We start from the raw sequence: 9370 nt of genomic DNA, 5'->3' as shown, positions 1-9370 counted from the left end.
CCCCAGAGACGGGGACATGAGACGATGAGGCTGCTGCTGCAGCCACCAAGAAGCCTGTGTGCGAGCACAGGGCACTATCCACACCTCCCTTCCAGGGAGCCTGTGCAGCCCGACACTGCCAGGGTCCCAGGATCCAGGGACAACTTTCCCGGGAGAGCGCACGGTGCGCCTAAGGCTGGTGCAACTGGACAGGTACATGTAAAAGTATGAGATTAGATCACTCCCTAACACCATACACAAAAATAAGCTCAAAATGGATTAAAGACCTAAATGTAAGGCCAGAAACTATCAAACTCTTAGAGGAAAACATAGGCAGAACACTCTATGACATAAATCACAGCAAGATCCTTTTTGACCCACCTCCCAGAGAAATGGAAATAAAAACAAAAATAAACAAGTGGGACCTAATGAAACTTCAAAGCTTTTGCACAGCAAAGGAAACCATAAACAAGACCAAAAGACAACCCTCAGAATGGGAGAAAATATTTGCAAATGAAGCAACTGACAAAGGATTAATCTCCAAAATTTACAAGCAGCTCATGCAGCTCAATAACAAAAAAACAAACAACCCAATCCAAAAATGGGCAGAAGACCTAAATAGACATTTCTCCACAGAAGATATACAGACTGCCAACAAACACATGAAAGGATGCTCAACATCTTTACTCATTAGAGAAATGCAAATCAAAACTACAATGAGATATCATCTCACACCAGTCAGAATGGCCATCATCAAAAAATCTAGAAACAATAAATGCTGGAGAGGGTGCGGAAAAAAGGGAACACTCTTGCACTGCTGGTGGGAATGTGAATTGGTACAGCCACTATGGAGAACGGTATGGAGGTTCCTTAAAAAACTACAAATAGAACTACCATATGACCCAGCAATCCCACTACTGGGCATATACCCTGAGAAAACCATAATTCTAAAAGAGACGTACCAAAATGTTCATAGCAGCCCTATTTACAATAGCCCGGAGATGGAAACAACCTAAGTGTCCATCATCGGATGAATGGATAAAGAAGATGTGGCACATATATACAATGGAATATTACTCAGCCATAAAAAGAAATGAAATTGAGCTATTTGTAATGAGGTGGATAGACCTAGAGTCTGTCATACAGAGTGAAGTAAGTCAGAAAGAGAAAGAAATACCGTATGCTAACACATATATATGGAATTTAAGAAAGAAAAATGTCATGAAGAACATAGGGGTAAGACAGGAATAAAGACACAGACCTACTAGAGAATGGACTTGAGGATATGGGGAGGGGGAAGGGTAAGCTGTGACAAAGTGAAAGAGCGGCATGGACATATATACACTACCAAATGTAAGGCCATCATTTCTGAGGTGATGGTTTGTTGTCTGTGTCCTTGTCCATTACTGGCTTGTGGGTGATACCTGTAAGGAGCCTAGTGGGGCAGGGGGACCAGGAGCTCCTGACATGAATCCTGAGCTACCTTTAAGACTTTAAAGCACAGTTTTACATTTGGAAAAATATTACAAAAGTGGCTGAATATTTGCCTTTTGCCCACCAGGTGTTACAGAGTAACTTCTTATGGGGAAACTGTGAACTGATTGAACACTTCAAACAAGTAGGGTAAAAAGGAGCCCAAGCAGTTTGGCATTGAGCTGAAGTGGTGGAATCCCACATCCAAACCATGAGCCAAATAAGGCACAGCAAGAACAAGCAGAACTAGAATGTTCCACAACTTTGGGCCTTTGGCATATAGTCCCTGGTGTGCTGGGGTGCCTGTTTATTATGATGAGAGTCATAGGCATTGTCATCCCAGATCCTGTAGTGGCTCCTCATTTGGTATCACTGTAATGAGGTGGATCCACAGTTGGTATCCGATTTAGCAATACTGACCCAGAGAACTAAATTAAGATTTTTCTTCACTGGAAGAGACACACAGTTGTAAGTAGTATCAGGTGTGGAGACTTCTATTCCTTGGAAAGAGGAACCTCTAGTTAACCAAACTTTAAAACCATCACATTGGGAAAGGACAGCAGACTTTTGTGGAAAGCTTCCTTGTGGCATACAGAATAACCTTTTGGGGTGGAGGCAGACTAAATTTTTGGTGAGTGTCATTCTATTATTTGCCCTTCATCCAGGCACCAATTCAGCATAATTTGTGCCAGGATAGAAATGGGGTAATAGAATGGGGATATGTCATTAATTTGAAGGTGCTGTTACATTTGGATATTGTATACCTAGACCTATAAGTGAGAAGTGCCCATTTATGGCTAGAAAGGGGATGACAAATCGTTCAGGAATAAAATGGCATGTTCAAAAAGAGATCCAGGGCTTCCCTGGTGGCGCAGTGGTTGAGAGTCCGCCTGCCGATGCAGGGGACACGGGTTCGTGCCCTGGTCCAGGAAGATCCCACATGCCGTGGAGCAGCTAAGCCTGTGAGCCATGACCGCCGAGCTTGCGCATCCGGAGCCTGTACTCCGCAACGGGAGAGGCCACAACAGTGAGAGGCCCGCATACCGAAAAAAAAAAAAAAGAGAGAGATCCAATATACAGACATATTTAATAAAAACCTGACTTCAAACTTCTTGCTGGTTGCATGATAATTGACCAGAGTTATGTATTTTCCCTAAACATTTATTTCCCCATCTGTGAACTAGAAGTGGAAGTACACACCGTATAAAAGAGTAGTGAAGCATAAAAGAGAGAATGCACATCACTTAAGCAGTATTGATCTTGGCATTTAACATATTCTCACTATATGTTTGCTGAATATATCATTACTTGTATTCCTCCCAGCCAACCAGAAAAAGAATAAAGGTTAGTGATTGGATACTGGGGAAGTTTATTGCATTTTGTCCAATCCAGTACCCTACTTCTGGCACTGTTATATGAAGAGACCCGCATAGACCCTCTGCTGAGAAATGGATGGTCTGAGAAGTTTCTCGGTGGCTAAAGTGAAACTGGTTAGCTCTGGTTGTGGGTAGTTGACATCCTGGCATCTGCTGCTTCAGTCTGTATCCAGGCCACTGTGCTAAGGTCCCTAAGTCCCTGCACACTGTGGACTCTGTCTGCAGGCCTTTTACATCCACTGACCCTAAAAGCACCATGTGATAATGTAAATACAAAATTGTATTATTTGCATTCATAATAATAATTTAAGAGTGAAGAAAAAGGTTAACACTGAATATGGCTGTTAGGGGTTTTTCTATACTTTTTCACAATCTATACTTAAAATAGGTTGCTATATATATTGTTTTTAGTCACAGGTCAGTGTCATCTGGCGAAGACGCCCAAAATTATAGCTTGGACATCACGTGACAGGTAACAAGGAGTTGAAGGGGCATGAGGGGTTTTATGTGGTACAGGAAATCAGGCAGAGCACTCAAACACTAAATCACATGACAAAAAGTATTCTCTAGATCTTTCCTCAGCTGACAAGAAAGGTGTGTGTGTTTGTGTGTTTTTATGTGTGTGTTTGTGTGAGACCCTGGGGAAAGAGAGAGAGAGAGGGAGAGGAAGAGAAAGGTGTAAGGAGTGTTCAGAAGCTAATGACATACTAAGAGAATATATAGTATTATATATTATATTATTGAAAAAATATATACTATATATTAACACTATAAATATACTGTGATATATGACTGAACAAAAGATGCAGGTAAAAGGTGTTTATAACCTCCTTTTTGTTTCTGTCAATGATACATATTTAACACCTTTGAATGTAAGAGAAATACATTTACACAAAATAATTTTTTGATTCAATTTAAAACTCCATTTCTTACATTTTAAAAATGTATATCAAGTTCTTTTCCTGATGACCAAATTAATATATTTGAGGCAAGCATTAGAAAATATATCAATATAAGAGGAAATTTTTATGTTGTTGCCTCTCACCTTGCCACATCACAAGATAAACCAATAGCAATATTTGGATGTATAATCTCCAGATGTGTGTGTGTGTGTGTGTGTGCACGTGCGCCTATCCCAGAAAATGTAATTTACCTCCTGTAACTCAGGCATTGCCCATCTTCAAAATGGGAGCAATGGAACCTTCCTTGCATGATCACTGGGAGGAGAAAATGAGAAAACCTAAGAAGGTTTGTCACATTGGGCACATTCAGAAACTGGCCTCACTCTGCTTTCTCCCTCACATAAAGAAGTCACTTTAATAACTACTGTTCCAGTTATCTATTGCTGTGTAACAAACTGTCATAGAATTTAGTGGTATTAAATATTTCTTTGGAGTCAGACAGTTATGCATTCAAGTCCCAGTTCACATTGTTTTCAACATTCAGTGGTTATAGGATAAATTACCTAATGGAGTTGGTAAAGAAAATAATAATTTTTATCATCTTATTTTCTTTCATTTTTTTTTTCCTAACCCCTGAAATTATTGTATAGTATGATATAGGAGAAAATTTTCCATTGGTCTCCAAAAGGAAAAGATGGACAGAGTGACAGAGCATAATAGTGGGACTGCTAAACAGAGAAGTGGATTCAGGAGATACATACTGTTGGGCCCATACATAACTTACATCATTTTCATTAATGAACATTAATTATATTAATTGATTAATATAATTCATTAATTATATTAATGCTCCCTTCAAGTAACCATTTTGCTAGCACTATAGTAGGCTTCTAACAGGAACTGTCTAAGGTCAACTGGCTAGTTTATTCTGTCTGCTTGATTGTTTAGTACGTCTTCTGTGGTAGGTGCTCTTTCGTGGGTATTAATATGCAATACAAAGATGTTCACTTTTTGCCTGCTCCCATTAGTCCATCCACATAACTCCTCTCCAGATTTTCTTGTACTGGATATTCTATCTTTCTCCTTCCAGGACCCTGACCAACTTGACAAGTCATTCTCCACTGCCTGTGAATTCATATATATTCTTACCTTGGGCCAGTTCTCTCTGAACCAAGGTGAATGACCAGATGCTCTCCCTATAGCGCTGCACATTGGGAAACTTTACCCTTAAAATGTATGTCTTTCAAGGCTACCTCTGAGCGAAGCTTAGTGCAGCAGCATTCCATGTTCAGCTTGTACCTGCATACTGGGTCAACCCATACATCAATGTTTCTTTCTCCAAGCGAGTCATAAGGAATCTCCCATGGCCACAAGTGTGACTTGAGACTTGAGTCTCTGATGCAACAGTTTTGCTAACTTGGGAGCCTGGGCCACCCACACCAGTAGTTTAATTGTGCTTTGGGGACCTGCCCATGCCCAATCCCAGCCATATCACTTCCACTTTACAATGAATCATTGCTGGACCCACTCAAGTTTATGGTTTTGTGGGTCTGACAGTATTCAGCTCATGATGGGAAATTCTAGCTGTATATTCACTTAGTGTCAAAGGATCAGGTGCTTTGTCTCTACCAAGGCCCAATAATGTGCTGGGGGGTCTTTTTTGAATGGTATCTAATTCTTCATTGCACATGGCATGCCCTTGCTCCAGGACATCAGAGATTATGTTGAAAATATCCTGCTGAGGCTTGCCATAAAGTACACGTCATCTATTCCCTCTACATGTACCTACCTTTAATATCATAGGATCTGTTGGGTCATATGGCCCAAGAAGCAAGGCTGCATACACCCCAACTTGGACCTACTACAGAGCCTTTACTCAATTAAGCCCAACTCAAAGTTGGTATTCTTGCATACCACTAGGTAAATGTGTCAGAACAGTACTTCCAAGTTGGAATATGCTGCCTCCAAAATCTGAAGAGGTCTATCAGGTGTCTTATCTATCCTACTTGATGATGGATGGCTAAAAATGCTATAACACATCCTGTATGTTCATACGATTGTCCTTGTGTGCCCAACACGACTAGACCCTTAAAAACTTCACTGATGTGAATCTGTGATGGTTTTATCTCCCACCCTCTGGAGCATTATCTGTTTTACTAAGGACTCAAATGTACCTACCAGTTCTTTCTCATCTGATCCAATTAACATGATATCATCTATATAGTGGACCAAAGCAATATTCTGCAGAATATCCACATGTTCCATATCTCTTCAAACTATGTTATAATAGAATTGGAATGTTAACATATCTCTGGGACAAAGGCTTACATTAATTAGGATGTCCAAATCATGTGAATGTGAACTGTGCCTGGACGTTCTTCATGGTAAGGATGGGAAAGAACTCATTTGTTAGATTAGTGGCCATGTCCTGTGTACTTAAAGCCATGTTAATCTGCTCTAGCAAAGATACCACAACCAATATGGCAGCTGCAATTGAGGCTAATACTTGTTTCAGTTGGTGGTGGCTTATTCTCCTCCTCCATAGTCCCTCTGGACTTTTTATGGTCCAGGCTGATAAGTTAAGTGGGAAAATGATGGGCATTATTACCACTGCATCCTCTAAGTCTTTAAGAGTGGGACAAATTTCTGCCACTCCCCACAGGATTTTTTAAAAATTTACTGTCTTGGCCAGAGTAGTAGCAATTTCAGAGGCTTCCACTTGGATTTCCCTAGAATAATAGCTTTTTCCTCACAGGCTAAGGAACCGATGTGGAGGTCCTGCCACCTGCTATGTACATTTACTCTAATTATATATTTGTGGATCAGGGAGATGCCAAGCAGATTGTTTCATAGACTTTTTAGAACCACAGTGAGTCAGACCTGGGATAATTCATATGCTCCCTCTCAAACAGAGAGCCATAAATATGCTTTAGGTCTTCAGGCATCAATGTCAACTAGAACTCCATGTCCAAGAGCCTAAATATGCCTGGGTAATTGTTCCCCAATGTGCAATTAGTTAAGTAAAAGGCTATAGGTGTCTTTGGGGAAGGACTCTGTGAACTATCCCTATATAAACTTGCTATAGAGTTGCAAGATCCTTACTTCTGGGGACCTCACATCTACGCTGTCCCTGGAGGCTGACAAGACAAAATACTGAAGGGAGTAGGTCTGTTAGATTGAGTGCTAAAGTGAGAGTCAGCCAGTGTGTATCCCATAGTCAGACCCATCAGTCTTTGTAGGACCTGAAGTAGGTCACATCCTCTGTCACCATGTTCAGCACCCAATAAATGCCAACTCATTATTATAGTGAAGTAAATGTCCTGTGGTGCTTTTGAGTAGTTTTACAAGACCCTGTAAAAATATTCAGACCTTCACCCAAACACTTCTAGAATGGAGCTATTTTAAAAGAAAATCTTTCTTGAAGAAAAGACTTGTGAGTGGCTCTGTTGAAGAGAATTTCAAAGACGTGGATCTGGTCTGTTCAGTACACACACACACACACACACACCAGATATCAGCAAACTAAATTCTCAGACACTTCCTGTAGCATAAAATCTCTCTATAATAGAGCTAAATATTTTTTAAATGCTCACGTGAAATACAACCTTTTGCAATAACAAAAAATGGCTATAGTGACATGTATTCTGACATTCTTTACACACAGAAAATAATTATTGGCTGGGTAGTAAGATTAGTTCTAAATTTAAAAAAAATTTCTAGCTCATACTATTACCTAGGCAGTTACTTTTATTTAACTTCATTGTCACTTTAATGCTGAGTAGTCTCTAGCTGAAAGAAAAACTCTAAATATGACCTAAGAGGGCAGTTGATATCTCTTAAAGCAAGAGCTGCATGGCGATGTAGAGGATGGATAACATAAAATGCAAAAATCAGAAGTCAGGAAAGCACATGAAACAAGTGGTGTGCCGCTGAAATTTGTCCCTGACTCCAAACTCCACTGGGTGATTAAGTGACCAATACATAAACTGCTCTTCCCTTAACCCATCATAGACGATAAACTTATGTTTAGGAAAACACTTCACTATAGTTCCCAACTGGTGAGAATTTTCTGGAATTTTCTGCACGTTTATGGAGCATATGGAGCATTAAGGGTGATTCTGGTAGAGATCTGGATGCTAAATCACATGGTAGGATGTTCCCCTCAGACCCTCTCTAGACTGACAAGAGAGTTCTGTGTGTGTGAGTGTGTGTGTGTGTGTGTGTGTGTGTGTGTCTGTGTATGTGTCTGTGTGTCTGTGTGATGGGGGTGGGGAGCAGAGAACAAGAATGAGAATATACTTAAGTGTATACCATGAGACCAAGACATTAGGCATACACAGATATAGTTTCTGTGAAGTCTCTGTATAACTTCCTTTTCATTTACATATTAATTTGACAACTTTCATATTAATAAAAATATACTTCTATAACATCAATTCCTAATGAGATACATCTTATGCTGTCATAATTTTATCTATATAACTATTACTCCTTCAACAATGGAGAAATATGAAATACTCTTAGTATTCTGCAGATACATTTTATGTGTTTGTACATAATTCAGTTGTTATATCTGTATGTTCATATGCATATATTTTTTGTTTAAAACTTTGTCATGGGCTTCCCTGGTGACGCAGCTGTTGAGAGTCCGCCTGCCGATGCAGGGATGTGGGTTCGTGCCCCGGTCCGGGAAGATCCCACGTGCCGAGGGGCAGCTGGGCCCGTGAGCCATGGCCGCTGAGCCTGCGCGTCCGGAGCCTGTGCTCCGCAACAGGAGAGGCCACAACAGTGAGAGGCCCGCGTACCGCAAAAAAAAAAAAAAAAAAAATTCACATTATACATGCTATTTTATGTCTTTCTTATTTGTACATATCAATGTGTCTATTTGCTTTTCTTTAATTTTACTGTTGTTGAACAACCGGATATTTGATTGCCATTGTTTTTCAGCTTTGATTTGTGCGTTGATAAAATTTGAACATAACTGTTCTACTTAGTCAGATTCATTTCTTTTTAACATCTTTATTGAAGTATATTTGCTTTACAATGGTGTGTTAGTTTCTGCTTTTTAACAAAGTGAATCAGCTATACATATACATATATCCCCATATCTCTTCCCTCTTGTGTCTCCCTCCCTCCCACCCTCCCTATCATGTCAATCACACTAGCTATATGCCACTAAATTATGTTCTAATTATTGTTTCCATTTTCTGATATCTTTAAGTGTATCGTGTTTGGCAGTAATGAATTTTTAATTTCCCCACATTATTCCAAACAATGCATATTATGTTTCACTGTAGAAATAGCAAAATAACAATTGGTAGGCTTTTTCTTATTGATTTCTCAGATATTCAAAGATATACTCCTTTATTTATTTTTGACCTCCACCTTAGACCCACTTCCACAACCCCCCACCCCTGTCTTCTCTCTATGATTTGGGGAGTTGTTAGTTAAAACTCATTTCAACCAATACTGTCCTCCTCCCTCTGGTCCAGTGATATAAACAAACCATTTCAATCACTAAATTGAAAACCATGGAAAAGTTAGTTACATCCATGAGGCTGAGTGCATTCTTTAAACGGGGTTAATGAGCCCAGTGTAATATCACTGTTGTGAGATGACTGGGAAATTATGGGAAAAGAC

Source organism: Mesoplodon mirus (assembly GCF_964341445.2).
Source record: "Mesoplodon mirus genome assembly, chromosome: X".
Lineage (NCBI taxonomy): Eukaryota > Metazoa > Chordata > Mammalia > Artiodactyla > Ziphiidae > Mesoplodon > Mesoplodon mirus.
The sequence above is the reverse complement of the archived record's forward strand: the minus strand, read 5'-3'. Positions refer to the sequence as shown.